Source organism: Phoca vitulina, unplaced genomic scaffold, assembly GCF_004348235.1.
Source record: "Phoca vitulina isolate PV1807 unplaced genomic scaffold, GSC_HSeal_1.0 scaffold70, whole genome shotgun sequence".
Lineage (NCBI taxonomy): Eukaryota > Metazoa > Chordata > Mammalia > Carnivora > Phocidae > Phoca > Phoca vitulina.
In genome coordinates, this window is record NW_022589773.1 from 2526434 (window position 1) to 2546474 (window position 20041).

General features: G+C 43.0%; 1 protein-coding gene across 5 annotated transcripts in view; it reads left to right on the plus strand.

Moving 5' to 3' along the window:
* NTRK2 (neurotrophic receptor tyrosine kinase 2) overlaps nt 1-20041 on the plus strand; it is a 321711-nt gene that overhangs the window by 79196 nt on the left and 222474 nt on the right. The window lies entirely within an intron of this gene.

The window sequence follows — 20041 nt, forward strand, 5'->3', positions numbered from 1 at the left end:
TCTCAGGTCATGATCCTGGAGTCCCGGGATCGAGTCCCGCATCGGGCTCCCTGCTCAGCGGGGAGTCTGCTTCTCCCTCTGACCCTCCCCCCTCTCATGCTCTCTGTCTCTCATTCTCTCTCTCAAATAAATAAATAAAATCTTTAAAAAAAAAAAAAAAAAAAAAAGAATTAAGTTAATGCTTAATTTAGTGGCCAGCTTATTGAACTAATTCCAGAAGAGGCAGTTATTTTTCAGATTTATGTTATAGTAATACATCATTAAGGAAAAGAGCATGGGGAGAGTCCTGTCTGAATTGATACTGAGTCTGAATTGCAGAAAAAAAATGTGTCATATGTAGACAGTGTATATGAGTGTTTTCAGGCTTATTAGTTGAGTTTATAGAAAAAATTGTAATTATAACGTGCCTCTACTTTATGGACATGTATTATGAATGCAAAGCTGCTGAAACATGTTTCTGTTAAGCCCTTCATTCTTTAAAGGTATGAATTACTGCAAGTTCTTTATTTTATTGTCCATTGGATGATTCACCTGTTTAAAGAAATCTCTTTTATTGATGGATGGATTGGGTAAGGAGGTTTTACTAGTTTCTTTTGAGGGGGGCGTTTACTGTAAGGAAGGGGCAGGAAGGGCAGGTAGGTGTGGAATTCGGTAGAGACCCAGTAACCATTAGCTTAAACTTAGAAACATGAGCTCATGGAGCCTCCTGTTCGAAGGTGCTTCCCTTTTGCATGGAGGAGACTGTGACTGTGAAAGTGGTCTCTTTTAACAAAAGGAGGCTTTAATTTTTTTTTTTCAAGATTTTATTTTTAAGCAATCTCTACACCCAATGTGGGGCTCGAACACATAACCCTGAGATCAAGAATCGTATGCTCTTCTGACTGAGCCAGCCAGGCGCCCCAAATATAGGCTTTCGTTTTTGATGTATTCGTAGCCTGCTAGAGATGAAAAGAGGGATTTTGGAGAAAATAAATTCTTCCTTATACTGTCGATTGTCATCCATGTTGTTATATCCATAGACCAAGATACTGCATTTCCTGTGAGAGAAGCCAAGGCTTGAGCAGGCAGATGGCAGTGGGAGGTCTTCATTTTCATCAAGGCATCAGCAGAAGTAGAAGTCACTGGCTTCTTCTGTGATCATCTGGGAGCGTTAGTGGTCTGAGGACAGAGAGAATGAGAGGGAGGGAGCGGGGAAGAGAGAGAGAGACATTTTCATTCTAACTTGTTAAGTCTTTATTTATTTATTTATTTTTAAGATTTATTTGACAGAGAGAGATAGCGAGAGAAGGAACACAAGCCGGGGGAGTGGGAGAGGGAGAAGCAGGCTTCCTGCCAAGCAGGGAGCCCGATGTGGGGCTCGATCCCAGGACCCTGGGATCATGACCTGAGCCGAAGGCAGACGCATAACGACTGAGCCACCCAGGCGCCCCTAACTTGTTAAGTCTTTAATACTAAGAGATTGATATCCCGAATTGAAGGCAGAAGAGTCATCTCCACCCCAGGTAGTGAGAGTGGAAGGCAGGAAGGGGGCAAGAGTTGAGGAGTGGGAGTGGAGGGGGAGGGGAGGACGTTGGGAATGAGGTGGTGTTTCTATTTACAGTCATGGTTGTCCTTTTTAGTAGTCCCGCCAAGATCCGAGAGTCAACCACCCAACTGAGCCTTTCCCACACTGACTTCCGGGATCATCTGTAAGAGGAAATTGTGTGAGGACCAGAAATAACAGTACAGGACTGCAGGGCATCTGAGGGTCCTCTCCAGCTTCAGTATCTACCATCCTGTTACAAAACCATTCAGAACAGTCACACACTCACTAGACGAGTCTGCCGTGTACTTCTGGTGAAATCCTTTATTATTTGGGTGCATAATGAGATAGTCTTTTTTTATTCTCCGTGGTGGAACCACATTCTCCTTATTATTAACATAGGAAACATCATGTCTGTGTGCCAATTTTGGACAATCACAGAACATTCGATGTTTATTCCATCAGGTCAGGGTCTCTCACACTGGTCTCTCAGCTCCATTTCCTCAGGTTGCTTATTTCAGTTCCTGGACGATGGTGTGGTGTGTGGGATTGTGTGGGATTAAATCCTCAGGGGTCATGACATGCCACTGTGTGGAGGGGGCATATTTGTGGCCACGGGTGGTCATTTTTTCTTCATGTTGGTGGCTGCTTTGTTGCTCACCTTCCCACTTGTCCTCAGCCACCGAATTCGGGCAAGTCACAGATACACCGTCTTGTGTTCCCAACCAGGTTCTGTCAGCTTCACACACGTCCCTGCTCTCTCTACCTAGACAACACACTATGGTTTCCCTCATTTATTACTCGTGCCATTACAGGCTTGGGATTGCTCTGGTTTCTTGGCCATCTTTTTTTAAGGTCCTCCCAGAAAGATGGACTCAGGCTTCTTCATTTTTTCAATCTCCAACATTGACTAGAGGTTCTATGGTTCCGGCAACCCCCATACTTTACGAGGGGACAGGTTACTGGTCTCCTCTTACCTGCAGCTGACTTGCTGGCCTCCCTTCTGACCCTCTGCTTTCCCATGGGGGACAGAAAGAGTATGAAAAGTGTTCTTTCCTGATTCATCTCCTTCCAAATCATTTCTGTCATGTATGTGGATCTTGTTTTTCTCTCTAACTTTTTATGATGAAATTTTCAACAAGAAGAAAATTTGAAAGAATATTACAATGAACAGCTATATACTCAACACCAAGATTCATCCTCTGTTTAACATTTTGCTGTTTGAAAATAAGTTGCCCATATCATGTCACTTCACACCTAAATGTCCCAGCATGTTTCTCCTACAGCTAAGGACACAGTATCTCCTAAAAGCACAACCCGATACCAATATCATTGCACCTAAGAAAGTTCAAACAGTTCTGTAAAAACAGATAACACCTGGTGCATCTTCAAATTCCCCCAGTTATTCAACAGTGCCTTTTATAGCTTACATTTCATTCTTTTTTTTTAAATTTAAATTCAATTAGCCAACATATAGTACATCATTAGTTTCTGTTGCAGTGTTCAGTGATTCATCCATTGCGTATAATACCCACTGCTCATACAGCTTCTATTTCAAACCGAGATGAACTCAGAGTTCACGCATTGCATGTGGTGAGTGTGCTTCTTTGGTCCCTTTCAGTCTAGAATGCTACCTTCATTTTTTTCCCTCTTGACATTGACTTTTTGAAGGGACCAGCCAGTTGTCCTGTAGGATGTTCTTCATTCTAGCAGTATAAGTGACTTTTTTTTTTTTTTTGCAGTATTCTTTTTTATTTTGTAAGATTTTATTTATTTATTTGAGAGAGAGAGAGTGAGAGAGCACAAACAGGGGGAGCGGCAGAGGGAGAGGGAGAAGCAGGCTCCCCACTGAGCAGCGAGCCTGACGTGGGGCTCGATCCCAGGACCTCGGGATCATGACCTGAGCCCAAAGCAGACACTTAACTGACTGAGCCACCCAGGTGCCCTTTTTTGTGGGATTCTTTAACTTGTCATTTATCCCCTGTATTTCCTTGAATTGGAACTTATTTCAAAAGGCTCGATTAGGTGTAAATGAAATGTTTTGGGGAAGAAGGCCATCACAGATGCTGAACACTTTACATTGTATCTCATTTAGAAGCACATAATGTCAGGTTGTTACACTACTAGTGTAAGTTGGATTGCTTTTTAAGGAAGGTGACTCCCAGATCTTTTCTTTAGAAATTTAAGTTTCCCTTGGCAATTGGTAAGTAATTTGTGGAGTGATAGTTTGGCATCTAGCAAATATCCTCTTCCCCTAAAATTTGAACCGAATGGGCTTGGTATCTAGCTCTGATCCTTTCCTGAAATAGTTATTTAATTTCTAAGGGTTGCAGAATGGTGTTTTTTTAAATTTAATCATTCTATACATACCGGCTTCCATTGGGGGAAAAAAAAAGAGCGTTCTGGCCTTGACCAAAGATTTCAACTTTTTAATTTTAGTTCTGCCTGGATAACTCTCGCTTGAGGCATTGGGTGTTTGATATCCATCTGCCTACACTGGGCAGGGTCATGGGGTTATAGAAAAGATTCATAGTCCCAGTATAACTATATCAAAAATATTATTTTATTTTATAAAATACTATTTATTTTCTGTTTCTCAAAGTCACAGAGCAGAGATATTGTGGGAGTTCTATTTTTCTTTATCACAATGATTAAATATTAACTAGGTATTAATAACAATTGCTTTAGGATTCCCTCTTGCATCTGTGTGGTGGTTGGAAGAAATAAAAACAGAGAGCTGGCAGCAGGCTTAGGAATCATCCAAAGCCTTGATTACAGAGGTGAGGACATTGGGCCCAGGGAGCTTAAGCCACTTGCCTAAGGGTAGATACATAGCTGGTGTGTGGCAGACCCAGGGCTGTAAGCCAGGCCTGTGACTCCAGCTTTGATGTTTTATGCTGTGAAACTAAGAAACATTATGAAGAGTAAATAACACTTGTTTCCATGCCAAGGTCACTGCTTTCGCACTAGTATGTATCCCCATTGGATGAGCCTAGCATGTATTGTCACTGGTATCCGTTGCCAATGGATGATACTCTGTTTCTCAAAGCTGGGGACATATATCATCAGTGATAATGAGATGGCTTTAGCAGATACTCAAGGGCAAACATCTTTCATTGTGATAGTTCCGTATTTATTTTACTCTTTATTAGAGAAAATATCCCTAGTGCGTCATACCGTTGATTCCATGATATTATTTTTAAGATAAGGCTTAAACTAAAAACATGAAATAAACAAAAAATATTAGGTAAATAATTTAAATGTAAATTTTAAGAGTATTTGAATAGGACTGTCCTAAGGCTCTGGGAATTTAATACTAAACAGAACAAAGTTTCTGCCTCATGGAGCTTAAACTCTACTGGAAGGAAGATAAGAAAGACAGAGGAAGAAATATAGATGTCGTCTACAAGTAATGACAAATGCCATGAGTAAAGGACAATGAGGTAAGAGGAGGATAATGACAGGTTCACTGTTCATAAATAGTTAAGACAGGCCTGTCTACTAAGATGACATTCGAGCCAAGAGTTGAGGGCGGTGAGGGTATGAACATGCTGATATCTAAGGGAACAGCATTCCAGGCAGAGGGAACAGCCAATGCGAGGGCCAGGGAGCCTGGGGTGAACTCTGCATGTTGAAGGAGCAGCAGAGACCGGTGTGGCTGGAACACAGTGAGGGTGGGAAGAGCAGTAGGAGAGACCAGAAGGGTGGCAGGTATGCAGCTCACATAGGGACTTACAGGCCTTTGTGAGGCTTTTGTCTGATGAGGGGTCATGGTGCAGAAGGTCCTTGGATAAGGCATACGTGTACAGTTGCATGTAAAGAACTCCAGTGGGAGCAACGGTGATATATTCATATAATGCATTAGTTTCTGGTAACAAAAGATGACTTGGGGGAAGGTGTTGCTGGCGGATAGGGGAGAGACGTTCATGATACAAGGGTATGCAGAAAATTTCACTGCAAGTTCATGAACGGTTCAGGAGTATGATAACCCTCACCCGTGCCCCTTCCTCAACATTCATACACAAATGAGCACACACAGACACACACACACACACAGACACACACACACACCCGAAATGAGGGTTTGTAAAAAGTTTGTTGGTTGTCTGCATTCCCCCAGCATTACGCTGTCATCGCAACTGGTGGTTGGTGATCACATGACTGTGGGCGCTTGTGACCAGAAGCGGGTAGGGCCCAGGCTTTGAGCTGTGTCTTGAGTTTTCCTTCTGATCCTTCTAGCTTCACTCTGATTCCTCATATGCAGCCCAGTTCCCTCCAAGAACAGGGGTATTATAATTACTTTCATGGCTGATACACTTTGAATAAAATTCCCTCTTTTTGAAATCTTGGTTGCTATTGGGAGAAAAACACCACTGTCTGAAAACTAAAATGATGCATTTTCAGAGCAAGCAGAGAATTTGTGGGAATTCCTCTGTTTTCCTTCATCATGGTGATTAAGCATTAAGGAGAACCCATGTTCTCTGCGTGTGTGCCTTTCAGCTTGAGAGGCAAGGCTAGGTAGAACTTAAGGTCAGGCCGAAAGTTTCGAAGTTGTGCATTTCCAGAGAGGAAGAGAGCACTTGATTTTCCTGCTTAGTGTCCTCCCAACAAATTACTAATAGCACTTTGCCATCTTGTGGACTGGATCAGTCTTCTTTCTTGAATCACCATGGGGTGTTGGGTTCTATGGGCAAAATATCCAGATCCCCTTAAATGCATTTTTCTCTCTTGATGCTTCACACCTCATTCCTTATTTAGGAAGTATTTGATTGACTACCACCTTTGGGGAGCTGTGTCCACTTGTCCCTCTTCTCTGGCCCTGGGTGGTATGGAGCAGAATTTTTTGCATCAGACTCCGTAAGACCTTGGGAAGTCCTCATTATTGTCAGGTAGATCTTCCTCTTTATGAACTGCCCAGTAATAGCTATTTATTCTAGTTTGTTTTCTTACTCATCACCCTAATGAGCTTTGGGTTAGCAAATTCAAAGAAACTAACCCAGATATTACCAGAGAAAAAGCACATTTGCAAAGACAATCTGCCATGTGCAGACCTGCACAATGAAAACCTACACATGGAAAACAATGGCCTCAGTGTTGGATAATCCTATTCATTGGCATGGTTTCTTGGATGGTATTATTTTTGGTTTGACTTCTCGGTTTTCCTGTTCTGCATCTTATACTACATATCAGATTCTTTTCAATTATGAAACAATGCAAGCGGAAGCAGAGAATTATAATCAGACTCTGAATTCTCAGGACTCAAATATGCCAAGAGTGGGAGACGCCAAGTCTGAGGAGCTTTGTTCCTGATCTTAGCACTGACTTTAGCAAATGTTTCACCTTGGATGAGAGTTCATCGCAGCAATTTTGTAACTGTGGTAATGGTTGAGAGTTTCGATTGAGGAAGACACTCAGTCATTCTTAGGGTACATCGTGTCCCCTCCTTAACCACCCCCCCCAGATCCATAGGTATTTTCCATTCATTTCCTCAGCTCCTGAGGTATTCTGAGAATCCCTGAAATAGTAAACAGCCCTGTCCCTTGGTGGTGACCATGATGGTTACTTGCTTTTTATTTAGTTAGAATTGGGCCTCCTATCTAGGTGTGAAAACTTGAGGTGCCCATTAATTATCAGTGTTATCTTTCTGTTGGACCCTTCAGAAATTCTACAAGACATTAGTTTTAACGTATCTGTTTATACAGCATTTGTAGGTACTCTCCTGTTCTAGTTTGGGTCCTCCAGATGTGTCGACCTAATTGCTTTAAGTTACAAATGACCAAATTTTACACATTATTGGAAAATCTCAAAAAGGGGGTGTAGGTACTGAACCATTCACAACCCTAGCAAATTAATTGCATGTGTTATTTAAAAATTATTTGGATATTTCATGTTTTTGTAGTAATTTATAACGATAGTTAATTCTCAGGTGATCTTGTGACCCAGGCTATGACCCAATTGGCTGTTTCCATCAAGCCCCTGTTACCTGAAGTCTTTGGGTCAGCATACTCTTTCTACAGATCAGGACACAGAAGTAGAAGAAGTTACATACAGTTTTTTTTAATTACGAGAACTTTATTTGGATAAAGCAGAGTCTTGAATCTCTGTACTATAGATCTGTGTTAACCAAATGCATGGATTCCACAAGGCAATTTAAATAGCATCCCAGACCCTCTGAGCAGTGTGGATGGTTACATGAATATGCACATGTGAAAGAGCTGCAGAATGTTGCTGCCAACTTCTCCCTGGTGCTTGAGGGGCTGGCCAGCTCCCCTCCCCAGTCAGTTCTGTCTGTGCATGGTCCATGCCCCTCTATTTGTGCCTGGCAGCAGCCTCCTTCAGCAGAAAACCACAACCGAAATACATTGAAGAACGCATTTTCTGATGCCCAAGGGCAAACCTTCAAAACTGAATTTTACACTCTCAGGAAATTATTTACTTCAAACTTAGTTCTTTGCAAATTACCGAAGAAAAATGAATGCGGTTACAGTTAAGTGTACATCCCTTGGTGGGGAACCAACTGCAGTGATTGGAAGGTGGAGTCACCAAAGATACGTTTCCATGAAATTCTCTTGATTCATGTGACAGATATATGTCTGTGCTCCCCCGGCCACCCTCAGATTCCCTTCACTGGTCCTGGGTGCTCAGCCTGGCTTCTGTGTCTGTTTGCTTCTGGAACCTTCTTCAGAGGGCAAGCGTTGAGCTAGCAGAGCTCCTCCCTGACCCAGCACACACACATGCACACAAGCACACAGCTGGAAGTGGCTGGGATCCAAGCACCCTCCAAACCAACCTCCGTTCCCTCAACCCCTCCTTTGCTGATGGCTGACAGGTGAAGGTTGGCCCGCCCCTGGGGGGTCATTTACAGATTCTCTGCACGATCTGTGGTGTCATTTACACTCCAGAGCCCCCTGCAGGATCAGACTGAGACTGAGTCCTCACCTAAAATTGCAGCCTTGCTTGGCTTCTTCTTCCCTTTCCTGCCTCCCCCTCTCCTGGGGACTCTTCTTGAACTCAGTCACTTGTCCATGGACACTGTTTCCGGGTCTAATTCTGAGCAACGGCCCTAAGACAATATTTTCTGTCAGAGCTCTAAGAGATGTAATGTTACTTGATGCTCTTTTATCAGTGTGTTTAAAACTATTTTTAGCTCTTGTTTGCTAATTTGGGCTACACGTGTGCGAGTGGATGATCTGAAAATTTAATTAAAAAATCAAGTGAGATATAGGTTAGAGTTACCAGTTATTGAGGGAGGGGGCACTGTGTGCCATGTCCTTGACACATTTTCTCCGATTTTTCTAAATAATCCTGCATTTTCAGAATGAGTTCATTGAAGTCCGGAGATATTTATTAGTGTGCCCAAGTCACAGAGCTAGTAATTGGCAGAACCACAATCCATATCCAGATCTTTCTGGATGCTTTAGCTCTTCCAATTGCTGCCCCACTGACTCTCTTTCCTTTTTGGCGTATTAAAATGTCTATTTCTAGATGCTCAAAGAAGCATTCCAACGTCAAAGTTCATGACTTACTAAAATTGGGGGAGACTATCTCTTTATTAAGAGATAACAAAATACATTACTTAATTTAAAATAAATTACTTAATTTCCCAGAATGGGAGTGATTGAAAATAATTTCTAACCAAGCACTTGAATCAAGCCATATGAATTGGCTGTGCTTTGTCCATACAGAGAGCTTTGTCCAGTTTATGACACACTGTGGGTAGTTCATAGAAACACGAGGGTACAGAGAAGATGAAAACAGCACAGGGCTTTAGGAGTGTGCTTTTGGAACAGAGGACGGAGGTGGTCCTGCTCAGTCCTGTGACAGTACTATACCAGGATAGGTTCAGAAAGTGACATTCCCAGGCCAATAAATGGACCGCCGGGTCCTGAAAGCCCTAATGCATCTCATAGGAGTTACCAATCCCCACGAGAGATCCTTAAAAATATGATAGGGGGATAATGGCAATGATGACACGGACTTGCATCCAGCATCTGCTTGGCTGCTGTTTGAATTATTCATTCCTGATACAGGTACTACACATGTGAAAATTTCAGCAAGAATTCACGAAAACCTTACCAGAGATCTTTAAAGTTTCTGTATGATGATGTCAGCACTTATCACAGACCACAGCTGTTCTCTCTTTCTGGACGGCTCTTCATCCATCCCTTTGCCTGGTTATTTCTTACTTATCTTTTAAAGATGAAGCTCAGGCATCACCTCCTCCAGGAAGCCTTCTCTGATACCCTCAGGATAGATAAAGTCCCTTTAAAAAAAAAAAAAAAGAAAAAAACCCTCAAGATAGACAAAGTCCCTTTAAAAAAAAAAAGATTTTATTTATTTATTCATTTTAGAGAGTAGGGAGGGGCAGAGGGAGAGGGTGAGAGAATCTCACGCAGACTCCATGCTGAGCATGGAACCCGATGTGGAGCTCCATCCCATGACGCTGAGATCATGACCTGAGCCGAAGTCAAGAGTCAGATGCTCAACCAGCTAAGCCACCCAGGTGCTGCTGAAAAAGTCCCTTTTGTGTAGATTTGTATTACTGTGAATAGTCATCAAGAAAAAAATGCTTAGCCTGTCATAGTGAAAGAATATGCTTACCTATTAATCCTCCTATTAACCTAAAAACTCCTCAAAGACAATAACTGTTTTAGTATCTCTGTGTCCCAGTACTTGCTATGATGGAAGGCAGAGTTAACCCTCAGTAGATGTTTTTTGAACTGAAGGACAGAAGAAGGCACCATGTCTTTTTGGCATATATGATTTATTCTTGTAAATTGTTTCAAAGCCACTCAGGAGACTTGGGCAGAAGAAATACTGAAGCATGAGAAGGCAGTGGTTGGTTAGGCTTTGGGGCAAGAGGACCTGGAAGAGAGAGGAATGTGGGTTATGTATAGTGGGCTGGGAGAAGTTTGGCAGCCAGGTGCCATCTGAGGGCCAATTGAGGTTATAATTTAAGAGGTGACAAGAAGGAGGGAGGACAGTTGGAAAAAGAACACTGTTCTCTACAGAGTGAAGTGACATTTGCACTTGTGGCCAGATAGGGTAGCGGAAAAGCAGAGACCTAGGTTTGACACTGGGCTCTACGGGGTTCTCTGTGATATAAGTCTGAGTATCATTTTCTTTATCTGTAAAATGGGCATACTGGCACCGACTCAGAGGATTTTTGAGGACAACCTAAAGGTTAATAAGATTGCGCTTAGCAATATTAGGTGCCCCTTAAAGTGCCATAAAGTTGACCTCAGAACCTTTGCAGTGGTCTCTTGTCATTGGTTGTTGGTTGTAAGGTCATTAGTTGGGAGGGCTCGTGATGGGGGAATAGAAAATGTAGCCGTGGCCACGAATCCATGTATTTGTTCTTTTGATATACATTTTACTGAGGGTGTATAATGTGCCAGGCACAGGAAATACATAAGCGTATGTGACCACCTGCCTTCAAGAAGTTTGTGATGCAGAGGAGGACTGACATCTGGGCAGATGATGTGGCGGTAGGTAATCGACACAGTCTGACACTGGGGAAGACTGGTTCATTCTGTCTGGAGAAACCAGGGAGTACTTCACAGGAGAGTTGACCTTTAAGTGGGGTCTGGAAGGATGAGTAGGAGTTCACCGCACAAGAGAGGTGAAGAAGGAGGTGCCTGTCAAGGTCTGAGGGTTCGTGTTGGGGTAGTTTGGATATTCCGGAGTGTAAGGTAGGAGATGATGGAGGGGTGGACAGGGGCCTTCCTCCCATGCTCCGCAGTTTGGAATTGGTCCTAAAGTCACGGCAGAGCCACTGAATTCAGGGATTGATCGGGAAATCATTTAGAGGCAGTGTTAGAACATCTAAATGTGAAGAGTGATCCTGTTTGTGTTGATTTGGTGACTGCCAAGCCTACTTACCCTCTTCCTTGATTTGCTATTAAAGCTGTTCATTTGAGTTATAAATAACCTTACTAATTTTTAAAAATTTCTGGTCTCATGTCTTCATCTGGTTTAAATGGACTATAAATCCTTGAGTGGTCATACTTATTAAATAACTAATGTAGGATTCCTTCATGCCCTCAACAAATACTGAGAGCCTGTTTGGGCCAGCCTGTAATAGACCCTGGGGACAGCTATGGTCTCTGCCCGGTAGATCCGCCTCTGCGGTGAGGGAGCCGGACCTTAGATTCAGAAATACGGAAGGGTGTGGGAAGAACATAGTAGTTCATAGGCCAGAGGAAGTGAGGGGTGTCCTGTCGGAAGGAAGTGACCTTTCTACCTGACTACGAGGATGGTCAGGGTGGAGGTCCTTCTTCAGCAAATCTGAAATCCTGTGGCTTTTCTGTTGCTGACTTTATTCTTCTTGGAGTCCAGGAGAAGTTCTCTCTCTCTCTCTCTCTCTCCGTCAGAAGGCAGCATGAGAACTATATCCACCACCACTCATTGGGTGTATCTGAAGTCAGTTGTAGGCAGTGAAACTTTCTACCCTGTGTATATCCCTTTTTGGGGGGATTTCCTGAGAAGGACTATGATATCCAGTTTCTAATCTAGAAATCAGAGAATTGGAGTTAAAAATCACAGCAATCTGTTTTTCCCTCTTAGCTCCAACAAGAACACTTCCCCTCAGTTTTGACTTTTCTTGCTGAGTTTCTACTCTGTGCTGGGTTTTGTGTGAAGTGCTTTATATATATACAGTCTTTCTTCATTCCTCAACACGGCTTTGTGCGATAGGCATGGTTATCTTTATTTTTTTAAAGGGGAAAGTGAGGCTCAGGGAAATGACTTCGCTTGCCCCGGGCCATATTCCTCCTGAGAGGTGAAGCCTGGTCTGACTCAGGATAGTCGTGCTTCCTGTCTCTGGCCTGGCCTCATTCCTGCCTGTTTGTTTTCTGTGACCTTTCCTGACTCAGTGTTACTTTTCTCTCCCTCATTCATTTGGTGAGTTCGTTAGTTGGGACTGACCACAGAGCGACGCGGCCTGGTGGGCAGCCCTTGGACGGGAATCTTCAAGTTTGAGTGGACGGGCTGAGACACATGCCAGGCTCTGACATGGCGGGTGAGGTCAGAGAAGAGGCCAGTGCTTCATCTCCAAGAGTAGTTTTCAGTAAGGTGGATACTTTTCTGGCCAGCCCTCAATGGACATGGATTAACATCACCTCTGAATCTGAAAAGCCAGGTGGCAGAGGGGGCTCTGTGCCTGGCACTTTGCACACTTGGTCTCATTTTGTGACAAAATCAAGGGCATCTACCATCTGGTAGATGTCATTTGATTCTTTCTACACATGAAGAGACTGGAGGTTCAGAGAGGTTATATGACTTGCCCCAGGCCACAAAGCTTATTCCAGGTAGAACTAATTTAAATACAACAGCTTGGCTGTGGTGTCTAAAATCTTTGGGCCAGAGGTCTCTTTCTTGGAGTGATTTCCTCAGAACACTAGCAAGGGGGGTGAGGCTGGTTTTGGCAGTGAGATATGGAAAATGCAGCCCCCCACCCCCCTCTTGGTGAGTCATGGTGTGTATGGACCTGTTAAGGCTTTGAGACAGTCCTTGGTGAAGAAACCTTTGAACTCTGTGTAACCTAGGATTTCTTAAGCATATTTGACCAGAGAAATTTTTTTAAAAGTAATCGTCACCAACCTCATGAGAATAAAAGAATGTGTGGAAAACCGAATGACACCTTGCCGCCTTCCCGCTTGTCTTCGTAGTAGAGAGAGAGAGGGTAGGAAGGAGAGAAGAAGTCAAAAGAAAGGGAATAAAGGAAAGGTGTCACTCAGTATTTCTCAATAAAATTGTCAAATACATTTTCCACCTTTCTTTTATTTCTGTGTTCTCTCTCTGCCATGCTTTTCAAATTGGCATACAGACTTTTTCTCAAGTGAAGAAAAAGACAGAAAGATTGATTTCTTTGGGCTGCTAACAGTTTTAACAAATAGGCCTTGAGGCCGAGAGGTCACTTCAGTGCAGGTGATCTGGACTTACAGCCAAGATGGGAGGGAGAAGTGGCGAGGAGCACCGCCCCCCCCTTCCACCTCACTTCCCGGTGAGGATTGACTTGTTTCCCTCAGCTCCCGTAGCGAGGGGTGGGACAACATGAGGACCACAACTCAGGCCCTGCCTCCCTGCCCCCTGGGCTTTCCCTCAAGCACATTTACTTTATAAAGTTAGTCCTCTGTCCACATGCTATTTTCTCTTTCCCTGATATGCTTAGTCCATTGGCATTAGCTTAGCCAGAAATTTAATGATCAACAGCAGAAACTGTAAGGTTTGTAATTTGCCCGTGTGTATTTTATGCTTGCTAGTCTGCAGACTGCATAACCTAGGATGGTCTTCTGCGTATTTCCTGTGTTCCTCCTTCTTTCAATGGAATGTGTTTATCATTTGGAATAAAGAATAACTCATGACATATATAGATAATTTTTGGAATAAGTATCTAAGCAGTCGCAATCATGTACTCAGGAATTTTTCTAGCACCCTTTACTAAACCAGTGGAGGAATTCTCTGATTTATGACTTCCTGAGTTGTCATAGATCTTTTTATTAAAAATGTTAAGAGGTTATGCAAATACCAGGGTGTTAACATGTATACAATTTATATTTGGTTGCTGTCGGAACCTTGCTCTCCAAGTATGGTCCTTGGACCGGCGTCCTCAATATCACTTCGGAGTTTGTTAAAAATGCAGAATCTTGGGCCTCATCCCAGTCCTGCTGAATCCAACTCTGCATTTTAATGAGATTCCCAGGTGATTTATATGTTCCTCAGAGTTTGAGGAGCCCTGCCCTAGAGTGCACAAAAGAGGTGAAGGCCAATCATCGTTTTGTTCCTGTTGCCTACTTTCATATGGGTACTTTTCTTTCTTTTTTATTTTTTTAAAGGTTTTATTTATTGATTTGAGAGGGAGAGAGAAAGAGAAAAAAAACAAAAGCGGGGGGAGGGGCAGAAGGAGAAGCAGGCTCCCCGCTGAACAGGGAGCTGGACAGAGGGCTTGATCCCAGGACCCCAAGATCATGACCTGAGCTGAAGGCAGATGCTTAACCGACTGAGCCACCCAGGCGTCCTGCCCATGGGTACTTGTAACAGAGTGTGACAGCTTTACAGTTTTCATCCTGGTAACTTCATTGTGAGCTGTCTTATACATTATTGTCCAAGAGAGCTACCAAGAATCTGAGGGACACAGTGAGTCCTCATTGGATACACAGGTGGGTGGATGGATAGGGATAGAGATAAAACTGTAGATATCGGTTACCTTTTAAACGCCATATAGTAGCAGGTGGCAAGCACAGTGACAGGTCTGAGATTGTACTCGCCTTGTCAGCTAGCCAGTGAGCCTGCCACAATGTCATAGATGGTGGCAGAGGACCGGAGACGCCCGGGTCAGAGACAAAGGAAGCTGCAGGAGCAGTGTCTGTGCATCAGGTCTCTCTGCCCCGAGGCCCCGTGGGGTTGATGCCAATGAGCCCAGATGGATGCCTGCCTGTGCTGTGGATTGTGTTAGAGAAAAGGAACCCTGAGTTTAGAGAATTCGGATTCTTTTAATGGATGGTCAGCATGCTTTCCCTTTGCTCCAGAGGCCCTATCTCTATCTTCTGAGGCTGTTTGCTATACAGACTTCCTTAAAAATAATAATCTAGAACAAAGGGCATTCAGTGCCTCTCTTTGTGAGCTAGACGGAAATGTGAGGGACCCACGGAGAATCATCTCCTGACCATTGGTATTAGAAAATCTTTATTATTGAGTCTTAGGGCCAATAAATATTTTTTTGGAAGCCACGGAAGATACATTTCCCAGTCCCCAGGTTGTACTAAGGGTTGTTTCTATCAGAAAGACACCAGCAGGCAAATCACTTCCAGTCTGGTCATTCAGCCTCACTCGTCACAAGAAGGGAGAGGCTGTATGAAGAAAACAGATGGGGTTGTGCATCCAAAATAGCAAGGTCCCTGTGGCCCTTCATAGTGTCCCTTGTGCCATTCAAATACCGAATCTGTTCTTATCCTGGGCTTTGAGAGATATGACCTAATTTAGAGAGCTCTAGAGACTCTCAGAGATGTTTGAAGGATTGGCAAACACTGGGAAGACTAGCAGAAGTAACTTTCTAATAGAGCAGGTTTGTTGTATGTAAATGGTTTATGTTACAAAGCAGTTGATTTTCTTTTGCTCTACTTAGAGGCTAAATCTTACAGAAAATTGTAAAGGTGATTCCTGCTTTGACTCCTACTAGAGTTTTTCTCCACTCTCCAAAACATTAAGAGTCTGGAGAAGAGAGATCTGGAGCTGTTTTGCAAAGCAGGTGACAAACGTACATTGACTCATGTTTAACAACAGCTCACAGGGGTGGAGTGGGGTTGGGCCCCTAATGTGTACAGTTTGCTGATTTCCGTGGTGGAAGGTATTCCTAACAAGCTATCAGTGTGAAGTCAGCCAGCTCCCCAAATTCTTCAAAATTCCCCAAACCAGCAACAGTCCATTGCAAAGCAGGGCTAACTGACCATTTTTTGGCATGACCTTTTGATTATGCACAAGGTTTGCTAGTAGAAGCTTCTTTTTTTCAAGGTCTTCTATAATAATTATGTCCTGTTTGCCCTTGGTGATTCATAGATAGACTTACCTTCAGGCAGGATGATAGCCGAAATGATTTTGTTTGAACTTCATTTGAACAGTGTGATTTCTTTTCTTTTCTTTTCTTTCTTTCTTTCCTTTTTTTTCCCTTTTTTTAAAGTCTTCCTTTACATTGTGGGTATCACCAGCCTGGCTGTTTGCTCCCTTTAAATAAGCCAACAGCCAACTCAGCAGATTTTTCTTCTCTGGAAAGGCCTGTAGGTGCCTTCTGATTGTTGCTGATGTATTTAGAAGAGAGGGAGACTCTGCAGATGCCAGCCAGTGATGATTCCTTATAATTGGGTGATGTGTAGAAGCATAATGAATCACAAATTCAGGAGCACGGCACCTGCATCCATGGCTGGACCAGGCGCAGAGTAAATCCTCTTTGCACTAATGAGGCTTTATACCTCTTCAAGAGACTTACCCTGGAATTCCCCTTGGGCTCAGTTTGGCTGCCGAGTTCTGTGAAGTCCCTCTCGAGAGTGCTTTATTGCTGTGTTGACAGAAGAATTTGCTCAGGGAATTTATGTGTGAGCCCCAGATACCACTGTTCCGATGAATCTCGTGGTGAGCAAGTGACCCCCCAGCTTACTCTGGCGGACTTTGCTTCACGGGCACCCACGTCATGTTTCCACGTCCTGGCACCCCGTGTGGAGCCTGACACAGTGGAAGCTTCCTCTCTACCGAGGCGATAAGTGGAAGGAGCCATCTTGCTGTTGAGCCCCATGCGGTGAGATGAGCTTTTCCTTGCCTCTGTCCCCTTCCCCCAGCATTTACCAGAAGAGGGGACCTTGACTTTAACACAGAATTGAGTGCCTCCTTCCCCCTCCCTTGGGAGGTATTGATTGGGAGGCTTTAGTTATTTATTTATCAGGTTTATAAAATGCTCATCTCACCAAGGTCTCTGGGCACACCGACAAGAGTAAAAATATTAATGAGTAACAATGATTAAAAAAAAAAGGTCCACCAAACATAGATACATATAGATAAACATAGATTCTGAAGGTTTTACATCAACTCCATTGGAAACCTGATAATTGATTTAGAACTTCCATTACAACTTGATTTTTCTATATTTATAAAATGCACTCCTTTCCAAGGGGACTTGTTCTCTGTGGAAAGAAAATGCTTTGGGGCTCCTGGGTGGCACAGTCGATTAAGCATCTGACTCTCGGCTTCTGCTCAGGTCATGATCTCAGTGTCCTGGGATGGAGGACTGTGTTGGGCTCTGTGCTCAGCAGGGAGTCTGCTTGAGATTCTCTCTCTCCCTCTCTCTCTGCCCCTCCCATTCGGGTGCTCTCTCTCTAAAATAGTAAATCTTTAAAAAAGAAAATGCTTTAATAAGCAAAGAGATGGAACACATAGATTTGTTGTTTAGGTTAAGGCCAAGTTGAAAAGACAACTCATCTGCCATGTCGGAGAGGTCAGTTTCCACCCACCCACCCCCTTACTCCCATCTTCCCTTTTTCAGTAAAAGCAAAAATAGGAGTGATTTTTTTTTAAAAGAGTGCTTTGCATTGTCTGTACCAAATTTTTGTCTAGACACACTAAGACAGATTAGCTTCAGAAATTTTCTTGCTCTGTAAGAGGGAGAAGATTGTCTGAGAAGGGTGTTCTGTTCTAGCCCATACACCTGCTGTACTTTCTTATGCCCCTGTAATGGGAACAGCACAGTGGTGGTGGGTTGTTTAAAGGCTCAGTGAAGTATGGATGACCCTACTTGTTCCTCAAATGTTCAGGAACCGGAAGGGGAGGCATTTAGTTAGGTGGGCAAAGAGTGTGTAAATTTGAAGAACTTTTCTCACAGGTATTGGGTGTGAGATCCTCATGCTACATTGGACTTCCTCTCTGGAGAAGCCTCCTTCTCTGTTTCTACCCACTGCTGATAAAAGCAACAACCAGAGGTGCCAAGAAGAAACTAAGACACTTCAAACTGTGTCTGACATTAACAAACTGCATTAACTCCTCTGACAAGGAACACCCTGGCAGCTGGCTTTTGTGAATATATAATAAGGTGTTATAGATGGGATCCTACATTATTTTTTCCCTTAAGAATCTAGTTATGATTAACACACTTGCCATTGGGGAATCTCTGGGACACATCAGTTTCCCAGTATAAGGAGAAGAAAAAGACTTGAGTTATCCCCTTAAAACAGAAGTTGTCAAACTAAGGCCCGCAGGAAAAATCTGGTGCTTTGTTTTTGTAAATAAAGTTTTATTGGAACACAGCCCTACCCATTTGTTTATGGACTGTCTAGGGCTGTTCTCACACCCTAGACAGTGAGTTGAGTTGCTGAGTTGAGTAATTGTGACCGAGACCATATGGCTCGAAAAGACTAAAATATTTAGTATCTGACCCCTATGGAAAACGTTTGCTGACCCCTATCTTAGAAGAACAGATTAGCAAAATATCTAAAAAATAATGACCCATCATTCAGCATTCCAGTATTTTTTAACAGGTTGCTGGTTTGGCTTTTCTTAGGCAGGTACATAAGCAGTGAGATGGGTGCAGAAAGAAGTTCTAGCTCGAGAGAACACTCCGGTGAAATTTTGCCTTCAGTGTCTGTGATTCCTACTGTGGAGGCTTCCATTTTATATATGAAAACAGAGAGACTGTGTATAAAGAGAAAGAGATACGTTCAAGGTTGCCTTCAGGCTTGGGGGATGGTGCTAGACCTCACTGATCAACAGTCCTTATTGATCTGTTGATTCCTAGGTAAGAAATAGTGTATCAGATGGTTATAGGTAGAAATATGAGCTATCATACTTGGAATAGTTCTTTTCTGTCTTTTTTGTAAAGAAAAGAAATGGAAGATTTTCTGACTTATATGGTGGGTGCCAATTCCAGGGATAAGGCCAACTTTGTGTGATATATTCTCGGTAGGTAAACAAAAAGAGGTTTGGTTCTGGGGCGCCTGGGTGGCTTAGTCAGGTAGGTGTCTGACTCCTGATTTTGGCTTAGGTCATGACCTCAGGGTTGTGGAACTGAACCTCGTCCGGCTCCGCCCTCAGCGTAGAGTCTGCTTGTCCATCTCCCTCTGCTCCTCCCCCGTTTGTGCTCCCCGCCCCACCAAATAAGTAAATAAAATCTTAAAAAAAAAGGTGGTTTGGTTCTGATACAGATTCTCTCAGGAATTCTGCATTTGAGTCCTCTTTGATGTGCTTGTTGTAGCTTCACATGGATTTTATTTTTTATAAAAGATTGTCCGGATTAACAGTATAAATGGTAAATGTGTGGCCTTTGTGTGTTCCATTGTCTTTTCTTCCTCTTTTCATAACTTTTCCAAAGAAGGCCAGTCCTGTTTTTATCTTTTAGTGTCGACCTATGTGTGCAAAGTAACTGGGTGGTCTAGTCAGAAGAGAGGTGATAGATCTTTTAGAAGCAGGCATTTAAAAAAAATGTTTTGGTGGGAGTCTTTTAATACTTCTAGGATGGAGAAGATCTTAAGACACTAGCAGTTAGAGTTCCCCAAAGTAATCTAAAATTAACTCTAGCCCCTGAAGTTAACCTCTCATTACAGCTGGATGCTCTTTGCATGTATTTTTTGTTGACACTTCTATAGAGCTCCAAAAATCTCAAGTATATCTTACTGTCTGGAACATAATGATTTTTCCCTACTCATGTAATATCTTTGCATTTAATTCAAGAACTACCCACTGAAGACAGCCTTTTCGCATCCCATTGAAAGTGTGAATTTCCAGATTAATAAACAAAATCTGCATTTTGGCCATTTCAGTGGAACTAACACTCTCTTGTACCCTGAATTTAGCCAGTCGAAAAAAATCTTTACTTTCAGTGAGACGAATGCCCCCTGGTGGAAAGAGTCGCAAACATTTGCACTGATTTGGGGGGCCCATGGACAATTATATCAAGTATCCTCATGGGACAATGCAGGGATAGAATTGACACGGCTTAGAGAGTTCTTTAGTTCTGTCAGTATACGCTCCATTTAAACGCAG